Source organism: Manis pentadactyla, chromosome 11 (genome assembly GCF_030020395.1).
Source record: "Manis pentadactyla isolate mManPen7 chromosome 11, mManPen7.hap1, whole genome shotgun sequence".
NCBI lineage: Eukaryota > Metazoa > Chordata > Mammalia > Pholidota > Manidae > Manis > Manis pentadactyla.
The window spans coordinates 122649674-122665639 of NC_080029.1; the positions used below are offsets into that span (position 1 = coordinate 122649674).

General features: G+C 57.5%; 1 protein-coding gene across 11 annotated transcripts in view; it reads left to right on the forward strand.

The window, feature by feature from the left end:
* Positions 1-1383: 1383 nt before the first annotated feature.
* LINGO1 (leucine rich repeat and Ig domain containing 1) overlaps positions 1384-15966 on the forward strand; it is a 212163-nt gene continuing 197580 nt past the window's right edge. For 5 of the 11 annotated variants that reach the window (XR_008992683.1, XR_005029263.2, XR_008992684.1 and 2 more), the window contains exon 1: positions 2103-2287. The gene's annotated coding sequence lies outside the window, so the exon portion shown is untranslated. Of the gene's footprint in view, positions 1506-2102; positions 2288-15966 lie in introns of those variants that run through there. The other 6 variants (XM_036907625.2, XM_036907624.2, XM_036907627.2 and 3 more) reach the window with 2 other exon arrangements.

Genomic DNA, 15966 nt, shown 5'->3' on the forward strand with positions numbered 1-15966 from the left:
TGAATTTGGGAGCCATTAGCCATGCTACTGTGATAGTTGAAAGATAGGGAGGGCTTCTGCCTAGATTGACTAAGTGGCAGACCACCAGATGCCCCAGAACAAAGTTGGAACTCCTTAATTCAAGGCTCTTACAGCTTCTCTTCTCAAAAATAAACCCATCCTTCTCCATTTCCCACTTCCAAGTCTTTGCAAATGCTCTTCTCTTGGTATGGGATGTCTTTTCTGCTTGGCCAACTCCTACACATCCTTCAACACCTGGCTTCTATGTCACCTCCACCAGGAGCTTTCCTGGATACGCTCTATCTCCCCAAATTCCATCATAACTCCTGCTTTCTCATTTTTTGAGGGAAGGAGTGTGTTGGTAACATCTGTGTATTCCTAATACCTAGCACAGGATGGGGTACACGATAGATGTTTTAGTGAATAGATGTGGAGGTTGGGGAGCAGCAGTCCACCTGGGTGGAAGTAAGAATTTGGGACCAGAAAGATGACATGCTTATGTGCCAGGACCAGGTTGACCAGGAGCCTAGGTGTGAACTCTACTTCCCGGGGGCATCATGAGTGTCCAGAGAGATGTTGGATGTGAAAGAGATCTACAGGTTGTAGGGCGCTGCCCCTGGCAGGTCCCTGTGCTTTTCAGCTTCGCCTTGCTCACCTGAAGAGGCTGGAGAAGGAAGGTCATAGAGTAAGAGAGGGGCCGGAGCAGGCCTGGTGGGGGTGGGGGGGTGGTCGTGGCAAGGAATGCAGCCTCAGCAGTGGCACCAGCTCTCGGAGGCAAGTTGTAGGTGGGATTATGGGGGCTGAGGGCCTGTCTTGGGACTCCCTTGCCTGTAGGGTCTAATACCATATCAGTTGGGTATGGCCCCGGAGAGAATGGAAGCCAATGTCCTTTCAAGGAAGGGTAAACTGAGGCCCAGAGAGAGGCAGGTGTTTGCCCAAGGTCACACAGCAGGAGTGGGAGGCCATCCTGTAGGCCCTGTCCTCCCAGAATGACAGGTGTCCTCACCCTAGGGTCAGATCCGGACAGCTGCTTCCCTGATCCCTCCTCCTCTGGCCCCCGCAGTCCCGGGCACCCAGCCTGCACTGCCCCACACGCCCAGTCGGCCCACAGGCTTAGCTGCCAACAGAAACACTGAGCGCCCCGTGGATGGCGTGGTCCAGGCAGCTACTGACCGCCCTTCTCCTTGACTCACCTCCAGCCCCAAAGAGCCAGGCTCAAAGGCGGCCAACAGGGCGCCGTCCGCACCGTCCCGGCGGCGCTGGCGCCCTCGGTGCCTCCGGACGGGGCAGGTCAAGCCCGGTGCGCGGTCTCTTTAAGCCCGGGCGAGGGGGTGGCTGTCAGGGACCGCCGAGGCCGGCGCGGGACGTCCCTGCCCGCCGGGCCCGAGCCAGGAGCCGCGGGGCGGCGGAAGGCGGCGGGTCCCGGGCGCGGCGGGTCCCCTCGCCGTCCACAGCGCTTCCCACGCCTGGGCTCGGCGGGCGGCACCCCAAGTAACGCGGAGAATGTGAGGGGCAGCGCAGGGCGGTGGGGAGCGGGGAGCAGGGAGAGGGCGGCGGCGAGGTGGGCGGGAGACGGGGGGAGCGCCGGGGGCCCGGGGTCCGGGGTCCGGGGAGAGGGGAGAGGAGACAGAAGGGGAGGCGGCGGCGGCGAAGGGGGCGAGGGAGGCGAGGGGGCGCGCGGCCCGGGCGGCGGGGCGGGCGAGCAGGGAGCCGGCGCCTCGGGGTGGGAGCGCCGCGAGCCGGAGTTGGGCGCCCCGGCCCGGGTTCAGGCAGCGTGGAGGGGGAGGACGCTCGAGGGGGCGCCAGGGGGCCTGCGGCGGGGCCAGCCCTGGAGGGGGCCGCGCTTGGGGGCTCCAGCCGGCCGGGGCAAGGGGGCCTTCGCGAGCGCCCCAGGATGGCGGCAGGCAAGCGTGCGGGGCCGGGGTGAGGCTGCGGGGGGCGCGCGCGCCCGGCTCTGCGTGCGCGCGCGCGAGGGTGAGCGCCCGGGCGGCCGGGAGCGCGCGTTAGGGATTCTGCGGGCATCTCGGCGCGGGGAGCGGGGAGCGCAGGGCCCTCCCGCGCGCACGCACACACACGCACACACACGCACACGCACACACAGACACACATACACACGCGCGCACGCGCGCACGCACACGCCCTCTCCGCCTCGCTCTTTGCTGCTGCCACCGCCGCGGAGCTGAGCCCTGCCCAGGGGGCACCCGAGCCGGAGCGGGAGCGCGAGCGGAGCCGAGCCCGGGGATGCGGCCCCGCGGCGGAGCCGCGCGCGGACTGCGCGCCCGGGACGGTGAGTGTGGCCAGGCCCGGGCTCTGCGGCGGGGCCGAAGCCGCGGGGGCGCAGGCCCGGGAGCTGGGCTGTTGGCTCGCCGGCACCGCCGCGTGCGCGGCCTCCGATTGGGCGGGAGCCTCGGGGCCGCCGGTAGGGGTGGGGTGCTGGGCGCGCGCCCGCGGGGCGTGCACGAGTGGAGACGGACGGGGCGCGCTCGGCACCCCGGGCATTGACCACGCTCCTGCCCGCTGCGCCTGCCGCCAGAGCCGTAGGCGACCTGGAGCAACTTTGTGTGTCGGGGGAGAGGATTGAGGCGCTTTGATGGTGGAGCTCCGACCTTTCTTTACTGAGGAGAGAACGTGGGGGAGGAATGGGGCGGGGCGGGGGCCGTGCTGCCCGGAGGGCCGAGGGGTGCGTCTCCATCACCCCGCGGCGCAGCCGAACGCTTCCCGGGACACTCGTCCAGCCCCGCGGCGCCGGGCTGGAGCCGCTCTGCGTGCCGGACTCCGGTGACTCCGCCAGGGTCAGGCCGGACTGTGCAGCGTCCAGGCCCAGCGTCTACAGACCGTCCTTGCAGCCAGCCTGAGGACAGGGGACTTGAGGTGGGGTAGTGGGGAGACCTGTCTGTGTGTCCTTGCGCGTTCTGCCCCACGGCAGGCAGCTGGAGGAAGGGAACTGCCTGAAAGTGCATCCCATTCCCCAGGAGCTCCCAGGCGGCAAGCGGCGGGAGGGTGGAAGGGGAACCGGCCAGGCCCCGGACATGATGCCCCTGTCCCTGCTTTGCTTGCATCCATGCTTCTTCGAGCTTCACTCCAAGCGATGAGTTGTGGCTCTGCTGGATGCCCCCTGCCCCGCCCCACCCCACCGCTTCTTGAGTCTCTCCCCACTCTCCTGTCCTCTGCTGGCTGCCTCAGGGAGCTTCCTAGGGCCCCTTCCCCAAATGCCATCCTGTCTCTGCAGTAGGAGATAGGATGGGGAGATGGTGCCTCTGAGAGGAAGGAAACTGTGTGTCTCCAGGAGGGAGAGGCCCAAGGAAGGGTTAGAGGAAAGGCCCCTTGTGTGTGTGTGAATCCCCCTTTTCCAAATTCTCCCTGCTTCCACGACAGGTTCTTCCTTTAGGAAGCCTTCTTTGATTGCTCCAGAAATCTTCCTTCCAGCGTGGGTTTCTGGATTGCAGCAGCTGGGTTCCCATCCAGCCCTTGTCCAGACACCCTCCTTCCTGGCACTCAGCGAGTGAGCCTGTGGGGTCAGCCTCGATGCCAGGCAGAGGCGTGTGACGCTGGGCCCGTCAGTGTCTACCTGGGTCTCTGAGCTTCGGGAATATCTTGTGTGTCCAGCTCCCACTTCCATTATCCTCTGGAATCTCTTAGCCACCCAGTGAGAATGCAGGGTCCATGGGCACGCGTCCTCTCTGTTTCACAGAGGAGGACTTTGAGGCAGGGATACAGCTAGGAGGAGCCCAGTCTCGGGGCAGCCCCTTTCCCCTGTGAAGGTACCCTTTAACCCTGGTCTTCAGGGTGGGGAGAGGGCGGGGGAGTGCCCAGGCTCTCTTTAATGACCCGGAAGCAGGGCTCTGGGGCCTGCTGCTAGAGGGTCTCCCCAAGGCAGAACTCCTGCTGCCTGTGACCAGCACCCTCACCAGGAGGGCAGGGAGGTGGGCACAGTCATTGTCATCCTGATTGTCCCTGGCCTGAGTTTCTGGCACCTCTTGACCCCAGCCTCATTAAGCTTTGCTTCCCAGATACGGAGCAAGAGTCTGCTTAGATCTGTAAACCTGGTTTCTAAAATCCTATAATCAGCACTGGGGTGTCAGTATCATTCTGGAGATCAGAGGGCCAGACTGGCACTCTAGGCTAGGCCCTGGCATTGTCCTCCTGTTTCGGCCCTGGAACCCTTCCTACTCCTCAGAGATCTCCATGCTGGAGCCCTTTGTGGGCCAAAGAGCTGACCCTCAGGGGAATGGGATCTGCACAGAGGCTGAAATGTGCACTGGGGGAAGGGGGTTTGGTGGCTTTGGGGCCCACTTCCTCCCTAGGTGGCCCACCTGAGGCACAGACTAGAGTAGGCAGCTGTCAGCCCCAGGCAGGCCTCTGTGAGTGCCGGACCCCCCCCACACCCCCAACCAGCGCTGATGAGAGCCTAGTCTTATCCCCAGGGCACTCAGGCCCTTGGAGGCCTGTGGGGGGGAGCTGTTGCCCAGGAGTGACCAGCCTCCCCTTGGGGCTGGGCTGGGCCTGCTGGGCCCTGTGGTGTCCCCCTTAGCCTCTTTGCTGGCCTCTCACTCTTCCTTTCTGCTGGCTCTTGCTGACATGGTCTTTCTTAGCTGTCATTTTCCTCTTCCCCTCCGTCTCTGTCCTCCTGTGGCCCCCTGAGCTCTGGGCTTTTGCATCCTGTGTGGTGGCCGATGCTCTGGTTGATACCCAGGTGGCTGGAGTCTGCTTGGCCTCACCCCTGCCATCAAAGCCTGCCTGAACCCCTGCCCTAGTTCTTCTGCCTTCCCTACCACCTGACTCCAGCATGCTGAGCCCTCCATTTGGGGCCCCAAACCATGGGGAGGAGAGAGCAGGGGACATCTTTGGTCCTTACTTACTTCGTCTGTACTACTAGGCATGAACATCCCAGCCGGGTGCTCCAAGTCCCACTGGCTGTCCCCTTTTGGAGGACAGCTACTCCCCACCAAACCTTCTGACTAGGAAGGGGTAGTACCCAGGGTGACCCTTTAATTTCCCTCCCAGCTAGACCCTCACTCAGCATGTTTATGTTTTAACTTATAAAAATACTATGTTCTAACAAATTCAGTGATGTTATTGGGTGTGTGGGACTTTGGGGTGACTTGAGAGGCAAAAGGTATCCCTGACCACTCAGGGCGTCTTTGAGGGGATCTGGGGGCTACCTAGGCGAATCAGAGTCTCTTCATGGGCTTCCAGGGCCCAGGCATCTGCTCCAAAGAACCAAGCTTTGTCTTTGCTTCCCACTGCCTGGAATCCACATTTGGGGGCATTTCCTGTTTGACGTCTGGGATGAATACTGGGGACACTGATGACAAACCTGGGTCTCTTGCTGGGTGAGCTTTGAAAGGGGACACAGACATGGACCCACACCTCTGGGTATGAGGCAGAGTTGGCTGGGCAGCTACAGAGGTACAGGGAGTGGGGTTGGCAAGGGGTTATGTCAGGTGGGCTGGAAGGTTGGTGCATTTCGACCTGCTTAGATGTTTTTGATACTTGGTAGATACTCCAAAAATATGTTGAATAAATGAATGAATGGAGGATGTGAACAAGTGAGGGGTTTTCAGGCGGATGGCACAACCTTAGTAAAGGCATGGAGGTGGGAAGCACCAGGCATGGGTGGAAAGCGTTTGCAGTGGAGTGGTCCATGCAGGGCCACAGCAGGTGCTGAGCAGGTTGGCACAAGACAGGAGGATCTTGACTACCGGACTGAGAAGGGTGGGCTGATTCCATATTCAGTGGTTGCAGGGTTTAAGTTCTGGAGGGATGTGATCAGATTTGCAATTTAAAACATCCCCTCTGGTGGTTGTGGGAGGGGTTGGTCTGGAGAGCCAGAGGCAGGGAGGTGGTCCTGAAGCTGCTTTGGGAATCCAGGTTGGTGGGGAGGGCAGCAGCAGGGTCAGGTGCCTCGCCTGCGTTTAGTAGGATGGCCCAGGGGCTGTGCACGGTTCCCTACCTGATGGGAGGGTGGAGACATTCAGCCTGGGTGGAGAGTATGCCGTGAGAGTTGGGCAGGACCTCAGGTATCACCATTCCCACCACCTGGCAAACAGAGGTGGTAGGTGTCCTGGAGTCATAAGATGCAGCCTTTAGTACTGGCCCTCCCACTGTGTGGACTTGAGCAAGTCCCTGAGGTCCCTTGGGCCTCAGCTGCTATTCATAAAATGGATGCTTGTTTTTCTGGAGTGACCTGGAGTGAGTTTGGGTGGAAGTTCGTGACTTCAGGAGTGGGATACAAAGGAAGGGATTGAGGGGTGGGTCAGCATTGCTTTTCGGCTCAGGAGGAATTTGAGACCCAGAGAGGGGTGGTGACTTGTACAAGGTCAAAAAGCAAGTTGGGGACAGTGCCTTCCGGCCTGGGGTTTTCCTGGCTGTGCCTGTGGCCTGCTGGGCAGGGGTTGGGGGGTGGCTGGGGTCTTGGGGCCTGTGTAGACGATGTCCTCAGGCACTTGCTTTGCCAGTCCAGCTGTCAGGGAGCATGTGGGACCTTGTGGCCACATCAGGGAGGCGCCAGCCACTGAAAGAGGGATAGCGGCTGCCACTCTGGCCTTCTAGATCTATGTGGGCACTGCCAGCCATCCGGGTCAGATGAGAGGAGGCCAAAATGGAACCTCAGTGTCCAGGTTGGTTTGGACATGGAGGTTGGGCCTTGGCAGATGGCCCAGTTCCAGCACCCATCTGCCAGGGTAGCTGGACAGGTGGCTCCATGCCCAGGACTGATCCAATTAGCTCAAGACCAGCTGGGCCAGCCACCCTTTATGCCCCACCCAGCTCTAATGACCCTCTGGTCCACAGGCTATGGGGTAGCACACTGCATCTGATGTCAGGATTTCAGGACTCAGTGGATTATGTGTGAGTGACATGCAGCCTCACATTGAGCCCTGATTCTTTAGCTCTGAGATTTTGGGTTGTAGAAATGGGTCCCTTGAATCAGCCTGGTGTGACCCAAAGCGTCTGTGCTTGGATGCCGTCTGGAGCTGGGTTTGAATCCTGGCTCAGCTGCTTCTGGGTGAGCTTGGGCAAGTCACTTCATGTTCAGAGCCTCAGTTTTCTCATCTATATCATGGGAGAATGATACACCTTCCTTGTAGGGGTGACGTTAGCATATTTTGAAATAATTCATATAAAGCGTGCACTAGCCTAATATATTGAAGGATCTCAGTAAATGTTAGCTCATTTTTTTGCTCTCTGCTGGGAGAGGGAAGTGAGTCTGTTGGAGTAAAGAGGACCCTTATTATTTTCCAGGACAAAATTTGCATTATAATTTTCTGTAGGTTTTTATATGCCTTCACTCATTTAGTCCTTTTGGTAGTTCTAGGAAGTAGGCAGAGAGCACCGTCCTATTTCTTAGGAGGGGATGAGGAAACTGGGGAGTGATTTTCTAGAGTGATTCTCTAGAGCTTGACCTGCCTCTCGACTTCCGGTCCTGGACTCTTGCTCCACGGATGCGCTTCCCAAGCTATGGGGGTGGAGGCTGGGGAGTGTGGGTCTGTCTTCAAGAAGTCCTGTTAAACCATGCTTCAGCATTCCAGAGCTTTCCCACAGAGCCCTGTCTCTATTGTAGGTGCAGGGACAGGCTGTCATGGTGACAAGCAGCCAATCCCAGCTGGGGTTGGTATGGGGGATGCTCAGTGAGGCAGCGTCTGCCGCATCTCTCTGCCCAGCACAGGGTGGTGGGGAGTGGGCAGGGAGTAGGGAGGGAGTAGGGAGGGATGGGCCTCTCCCCGCTGGGCAGCCCTGGCCCGTGCCACAGTGAGCAGGGTTCCGCCCTCTGGGCAGGGTCGGGAGGGAACTGGGCTCTGCCTCTGACTGGCTGTGAGATCTTGCCCGGCTCGCTCTCTGTCAGTCTTTGAGCCTCAGCTTCCCTGCTTGTGATTTGGAGATAATTGTCTCCCTCCCTGCCTGCCTCCCAAGGCTGTTTTTGAGACTCTACTGTTAATATGCATTTTTGTACAAACCTGATACTCCACAGCTGTGAGTTCAGGATTCCCTTGTCCTACATCTGATGATCCTACAATCATTCAGTGATTCGCTTGTTGGGCACTTCCTCTGGGCCTGGCTGTGCTGGCTGCTCTGGGGGCAGAGATGAATAAGACCAGCCTTGCCTTCTTGGGCATGCAAGCCTGGAGTCCAAGGCTTTTAATGGTCCTTCCAAACACGAGCTGGCCGTCGCGCTCCTGTTCAGCCCCCTTCGAGGGCACCCTGTTCGTTCCAGGCCAGCATCTAGACTCCTCAGTACCATGCACAGTCTGACCTTCTCCCCCAGCCATCTCCCCCAGGCTCTAATCAAACACCCCTCACTCCCCGTCCCACGTGCTGTGGCTTTCCTTCCTCTGAGGTGTGGCTCTGCTGTCCCATCCACCTGATTCCTTCCTCCATCTCTGCACACATAGAGCCCACCCATTTTCACCTTCAGACCAAATATTGTATTTAAAGGTCCCTGCTGGTCACCCCGGCTGGTAGTAGTCACTCCTGCCTCAGAATTCTGAGAGTAGTGTGTCTGCTTTACATTCAGCAAACATTTGCTGTGCGTCCACTGTGTGTGAGGCTTACTGTGTGCAGGGCCTGTGACATGGGGTGGTCTGCCTGTCTTCACGGCCTGGGAATGCCTCGGCACCAGGCACTGGGCTTGTCCATCTTGATTATCTGGCCTTTCCAGGGACCTGGGGCCAGACGGGCTGATCAGGAGCATGTGTGGTGTCCCTCGGGGCCTCTGTGGCCACTGTCACTTCCTCCTGCCCCTCGGGTCTGGGAATGTGGGCTAGGCCAGGACATCTGTTGGAATCTCCCGTTGTGGGAGGTTTTTCTGCTGAGGTGCTCACCACAGACGTGGCCTTCCCTACCCCTAGAGGCTCCACCAGGCTGGGGTGGGGGTGCCCAGTCACTGGCACACATAACTCTCCCTGATGAATTGCATGGCATTTAGCAATTAGTGATTGATTATTTGGGGTACTGATAACTCTTCCATTATTGATTGATAGAAACAGGCCTGGCCAGCATTGGTGTGGGTCAGCTGGGCCTGGCTAGGAGATTGTGATCATGGCCATTTATTCCTGACCAGGAAGCTCAATAAATAGGAGCCAGAGAAAAGGAGGTGCAGGCTGCCCTCTCTCTGATATGTGCTGCTAGGATTGGGGTAGGGGGACAGGGAGAGGGAATTGGGGCTCATTCCCACCTCTCTCTGTCCCTGCCTTTCATGTCTGTTTCCAGTCTCTACTGAGTCTGTGGCTCAGCTTTCTCATCTGTTAAATGGGGATTTTGGTCTACACTATGCCTTTGAAGGAGATGGTCAGGCACTCACTGACTTGTCATCACTTTCGCCTAATGGGTGGGGACATTCTGAGGCTCAGAGGGGATAGTGGCCACTTGAGGATGGGGCCAGCATCACGGCCCCTAGCTCAGGGCTGCTCTGCAGAAAGGGCAGGGAGATGGTCCATCAGAAGACAGGCAGTAGTTGGCTCTGTGTCTGGCTTCTGAATATGCTAAAGCTTCTAAATGTGGAGCTAGGACTCAGTCAAACTTGTGAAAAAGCAATTTCTAGGGAAACCACATAAAGGAGATGGCAGGGGGGATGTTTAACCTACTTAAGAGACCTTGCTGCTTTTCAGGCCTGCCAGGAGCATGGGGCACTGTATGTAGGGCTCCTGGTTCATGTGACCAATGCTTTTTAAAAAAAAAAACCTTTTGTAAGGAACGTCTTCAAACATACAGAAAAGTAGAGAGAATAGTATAGGGAAGTCTCATATACCCCTTGCCTAGGTTTAACAATTGTTGACATTTTGCCACGTTTTGCTCTATCTTTCTTTTTCTGAAGTAGTTTAAAGTAAATTACAAATGTCAGGACATTTCACCCCTAAATATCTCAGTATCCATCTTGAAAAAATAAAAATAAGAGAAAATTTCTATCTAACCTCAAGTGATTACATATTTCTTTTCATTTTATCTTTGCGAGATGGGGATGCTGACCGAGGCGGCTGAGGCTGTAGAGGGGCCCAGGCCTGCCCAAGCCACAGGGCAGAGGGAGGAGAGGAGGGTGGGATCCAGGAACCAGCTGCAGGTACCAGCCCAGGACTGGCAGGCGCAGGAGTGGGACGGGGAGCTGCCCAGTGGTCTGGAGCCTGGCAGGTGGCTGCCACGGGATCCCCGCCTGGAGGCTCCATCTAGAATCACAAAGTGACTACCTTTTATGTTAACGGGCTCTTTTCCTGTTGTTTGCTTTGGAGATTAATCAGGAACTGCTGTGTCAGGAAAATCTAAAACTTCTTGTTTATCGTTTAATTTAGGAGAATGTTACCAGGCTCTAGTCATGCAGGGCTAGGGCAGCCTCTGCTGGCACAAGAAGCTGGGAAGCCCCCCACCAGCCACCTTGGGGGGCAACAGGGCAGGACTGGCCTGGAAGGAGGGCTCAGGGTCCCCATCAGGACAGCCAGTGAGTCTGAGGAAACCAGAGAGGTGTGTGTCGGAGGTTCGGGGCTGAGCCAGAGCTCTGGGCTGGGCAGAAGGCTGCAGCCTCAGAGCAGAGGAAGGTAGCCATGAAGGGGAGAAGCTTCTGGGGAGCTTGCAGAAAGTGGGGAGGGCTCTGGCTGCCTCTAGCCCTGCTGAGGAGCTGCCCTTTTTTCTCCTGCCTTGGGGAGACCCACAGGACAGGGGTCCTGTGCCAGCCTAGGGCAGGCACAAGTTTCCCTGGGCTTCCTTGTCTCCTTGGGGTCAGAGTGATTCTGCCTGTCAGCACCCATACATGCTTGGGGCTCCTTGTTATGTCCTTGGTTCCTTGGGAGACCTTTTGACTTGGTGAGGGTCACAGAGGTCACAGGTATGAAATTGGAGAAATCTGGAAGTAGAGAGCAGCCTCAGAGATGGTCTCGTTCTTCTTACAGGTTCCGATAGGGAAGCTGAGGCACACGGAGTGGCCCACCCTGTCTCAGGGCTGTCAGTCATTCCTGGGGGTGGGCCTGGCCTTCGTGTGTGTGTGTGTGTGTGTGTGTGTGTGTGTGTGTGTGTGTGTGTAGAACGGGTGTGCAGATCTGGGTGGAGGCGTCAATGGGGTGTCCTGTGCACCCATCTCTGCCCATAATGATGAAAGCCCTGATTAGTGCCAGGCTTACTGTTGGGTTTTTTCTCCAGGACAGGAGTCAGGGCAGTGGGTGGGAGAGGACCCAGGGAAAAAGGCCACCAGAGCGACAGCAAGAGACAGAAATCAAAGCACTTTTGATTCCCAGTCTGTGACCCTGGCACTGCCAGAGCCCCCGTCAAGCCTGTGCATTCTGTGCGATTGGGGAAAGGGAGGAAAACGACCTGACCTTGAAGAGTGGCTTGATGGGGACTGTGTAACCTGGGGCACGTCACCACCCCTCCCTGTAGAATGAGGCAGGATGGGCCTCTTGGGCTCTGAGAGGGAGGCAGGGAGGACCCGGTGTGCGCTGTTAGCCCCCTGCTGGGTGGGAGTTGGCTGGGCACAGGAGGGAGGGCAGGTCCTCAGGTCCTCGTTGTCCCCACCCCCAGGCCTTTCCTCTGCTCTCCCTGTGCCCAGGGGTGGGAGAGCCCTGTGGAGTCCAGCGGGCAGGAGAACCATGTGTCCCCTCCCTGTGTGCTGGAACCAAGGCAGGGCCCTGGAGGAACGCCGCCCTCATTTGTGCACACAGCTGCCCTGCAAGGGGGACACTAGGGACTCCGTTTTACAGATGGAGAGACTGAGGCCCAACTGCTCAGTGGTGGGACTGGGATGAGAAACCAGAGCTCCCTGGCTTCACTGGACCACACTGTCTTTGAGGTCTGGTTTCTGCTCTCGGCTGTACCGCTAACTGCTGTTCCCGGAAACTTGGTGTACGCTTTTGTTCAATGGGGTTGGGAGGGTGTTTGAGGGCTGAGTTGCAGCCACAGGCTGGAGGGGAATCGGAACCTCCGGTCTCCTCCTATGCCTGGCCTGATAGGTACTAAGGGCTCTGGCTGAGGCCTACTTCTGTTCCTGGAGGAATCCTCCCTAAGCCAAGCAAAGTGAGATGCTCCCTGGCGCCACACTGAGGGACTGGCCTCCGTGTATGTGTAAAGCCCTTCAAGAGCCCCCTACGCCTTCTGCTCCCAGCTATTGTGTGCCTTCTGCGTGTGTATCAGGGGACTGCAAGGTGGCAGGGGAGCCTTTGTGCACATACATGGGCCACCCTGGGGCCTGGGGAGTCACACTTGACGACTGAGCATGAAGTAGGGTGAATGGGAGTTTATCGGACACCTACTAAGTGTTAGTCACAGTGCCGGCTGCTTTACTTCTATTACCCCATTGAATCCTAAAAATAACCCCGTGAGGGATGTACTACTATTCCCATTTAGCAGATGAGCAAACCGAGGCTCAGAGGGGTCGAGTGACTTGCCAAGATCTCACAACTAGTGAACGGAGGAGCTGGTACTGGCATGTCCGTTTCTAAAGGAGACTGTGTCCTGTGTGTGCCACAGAGGGGAGTCTGTGGTGCCTGTAGGAAGAAGGAAGTTAGGTTTCAAGAAGGGGCCTCTTGTGGCTGCTCTGTGCATGGAGAGAGGAGGCCAAGGGTCAGGTGAAATGTCCAGGTGAGAAAGGGGTGGTTCAGGGCGGAGGCTTGGTTGTAAGTCCGGTGTCCAGCCCACAGCTGTGTGTCCTTGGCCCCAGCACCTGCCCGGAGTCTGCGTCCTCAAGCCCACCTTACCTCCCTGCCAGGGGAGTGGTGCACTTCCTTATGGCTCCTTGTCAGGCGGAGGCCTGGGGTGAGGCCCCTCAGAAAACAGGATGGTGTGCCAGGTGGGGGGCATCTGCAGATGAGCTGGAGGGGGCCTAGGCTGTGCAGGCCTCAAAATGCCAGGCTGCAGGGGTAGATGTTCTCCAGATTTTGAGCAGGGCCAGGTCTGCGGTTGGGAGGGCTGGCTGGCTGGCGGCTGGGGGCCGTGGACGGTGCGGAAGGAGTGAGAGAGCAGAGGGTGTCTGGGGTCTTCTCCCCTGGCCTCCAGGCCCCATCAGTATGGGCTGAAGGGGGCGCTCCTCTTTCTTTGTCTCCCATTCTTGGCCTTTGCTTTTCCTGCCCCCAGGAACGTGGAGTGGGCGTGGGGGGCGGGGCTCTCCGACCTCCCCTGGCTCCTCCCTCGGAGGCTGTAAATATTTTATCTCCAGCATCTCTGCTGCTAGCAATTGCTGCTTTTAACACCATTTCCCCCCTTTTGCTTGATACGAACGAATGCTGGAAAAATTCTGTGCTGGGTGCCTCCTCTCGTTTCTGCTCGTGCCCGGAGTCCCCTCCAAAAACTCTAATTGCTTCTAAGCTGTGATAGTTGGCAAAAGCAATTTTCTTTACATTATGGAGAAAGGGAAAATCCACCACATATTCTTCTTGTTTTTCTCTCTAACCTTTCATTTCAAGTTCCTCCTTATTGCTTCTAAGGTTCTGGGAGAGAAATGGGATAGAAAGAGATGTGGGCAGGGAGGCAGAAGCACTCTCGGACAGGGCATTTTGCCTCTCTTGAGCCCCAGTTTCCCCATTTATGAGGTGATCATGTGTCCATTCATTCATTCATTCAGCAGACATTCCTTGAATACATCCCTGGAAGGAACTTGAGGGCCAGGACTGGCTCTGTCTTTGCTGCTGCATCCCCAGCACCCAGCATAGAGCCCAGCACAGAGTAGGTGCTCAGCTGAGATCAGCCGACTGGATCAACAGCCCTGCTGTGAGCGAGGTGCTTCGGCAAGCACTGGGAATGCAGGATGGTGGATCAGACCGAGCCTTTGGCCACGAGAGCTCACTGATTGGAGGGGAGCTGCCACACAAACACAGTTAGTGTATTATTAGGTCATGACACAAGTGGGTACTGGGTACTTAGGAGCACAGAGCAGGGTGGGCCAGGGGAGTTGGGTAAAGGAAGCACAGGGGAGAACTTGGGCTGCATCTTGGAGAGAGGGTAGGAGTTTGACAGGTGAACCGGGGCCGGGGAGGAGGGAATTCTAGACAGGAAATAGCGTGTGCCAAGAGGAGGCATGATAAGTACTAGAGCTGAGGGTGGGGTCAGGCCAGGGAGGAGGTGAGGCTGCCCAGATGCGCCTGAGCTGCCTGGGTGAGCTTTGCATGGAGGTGGGGAGTTTAGATTTGTTGCCAAGGGTAACAGGGAGCCCTGGAAGGGTTCTGAGAAGAGGGCATGTGTGGATCTCTCTCTAGCTTCACAGTAGGGGGTGGGAGAGGAGGGGTGCTGGCTGGGAGGCTGGCCCCCTGAGCCTGTAGGGGAAAGGAGGATGGCAGTGTGAGTCTGAGACAGACAAGATGAGGGAGCCCAAATCCTGGCGCTTACCTCTCCTGCTTGTGCTGTGGGGATAGGTAGTCCAGGCCTTCCCTGGACTTTGGGGAGGGTATAGCTCTGTATAAGGGGGGGCACGCATGCAGTTCATAGGCCTCTGCTGCTATAGAACAGTCATCTTTCCTCCCCATTTCTCAAGGAATACAGCCCTTTATAGTGTATAAAGCCCACTCACCTCTGACCCCTCAATAGATCTTGTCAACCTTCCCCTGAGGTAGGCAGAGCAGGCAGAGTAGGGGGGCAGTCCTCACGGACAGGAACAGGTCAGGTTTGCCCAGTGGTTCAACAGGCAGGTGAGATTGGTGGGGTTAGGCCTCAGGTCCCCTAGCTGGCCCACACCACCTCTGCTGTCCCCTCTTTTGCCCCCAGCCCTCTCCTTCCCTCCTGTGCTCCTTCACTGTTAGCAGAGCATGTGGGGCTTTTCAAAAACATTAATGATAGAAAATAAATTGGAATCGGAGAGGAATCATCTCTGGGCATTCTCAGAGGGCTGCCTCGGCCCTTGCGTCTCTCAGCCATATTGAAGCCAACAGCCAGACCAGAATATGAATGAGTCCAGGGCCGGCATTGCTCTTAATCTGCTGGCGAGCCCTCCCCAGCCAGACGGCACTCACCAGTGGGAAAGCTGTTTGCAGTGAGGCCTCAGTGGCTGCCAGGCATCCCTGACTAGGACTGATTTCTCTGGGATGGAGTCTCAGTCCACGGCTGCAGAGGAGGGGCAGAGGCAGCCTCGGATCTCAGGTTCCCCCACCCCTTCAAGCTTCTACTGGGGACACAGCTCTGAGGCCAGCCCGGGGTGGCGCCAGGCATCCCTGCCCAGAGGAAGGGAACATATACGCACTGCCTGTAACTCCTCAGGGTCTGGATTCTTCATCTGAGTATCACACCCTGTGTGAATTTGACCCTCTTTGTTCCCTCTCCTCTAGGAAGCCTTCCTTGATGACTGCCCAGCTCATACTAGCTTTTCCATTTTCAAGCTTGTGGCCCTGGAGCAAGAGTACATACCTAGTGCCTAAAGGGGACAGGCAGGTAAAGAGTAGAGCAGGCTGGGTGTGATGCAACAGGGAGAGGTGGAGACTGTGGCATTCTGGAGGCACAGAGGTCACAAGTTTGGGAGCCCTGCCATGGTTGCTTCCACACCCAGCTCTGCTGAGTGGCCTGTGCTCCACAGCCACAGTTTTCATTTGCCAACCAGCCAGGAAGCCCCGAGGGCAGGTCCTGGTCTCTGCTGCTCGAGCCTAACTCTCCATGGACATGGGCATGGGCTTGTCACAGGGCAGGCATCCCATAAAGCATCAGAGGGTCTGGAGACCTGGGGAATCACTCGTGGCATGTGTTTCACTTAGAGGTGGGAAAACAGGCTCAGAGATGTGGGGTGGGACTGTGCGTCCCTGTGTTTATACTCCTCCCAGTAAGGGTAGGAGGGCCGATTCTGTGCTCCTGTTTTAGGGAGGAGGCTCAGAGTAGCTGGATCCAGGGGACACTGCGAGCTTGCATTGGACTTAGTTTGATGGAGCCCCAGTGCCGGCCGCCTCTTTCTGGCAGGATTAGGACATGATCACCTGAGGGGGGTGAGGTACATTTGTACCCAGAATAAGCCCAGCTAGGGACAGGAAACCCAGGTTTCCCCAGGCCAGGCTGAGGGGGGCCCCTGCAGAGGTCAGA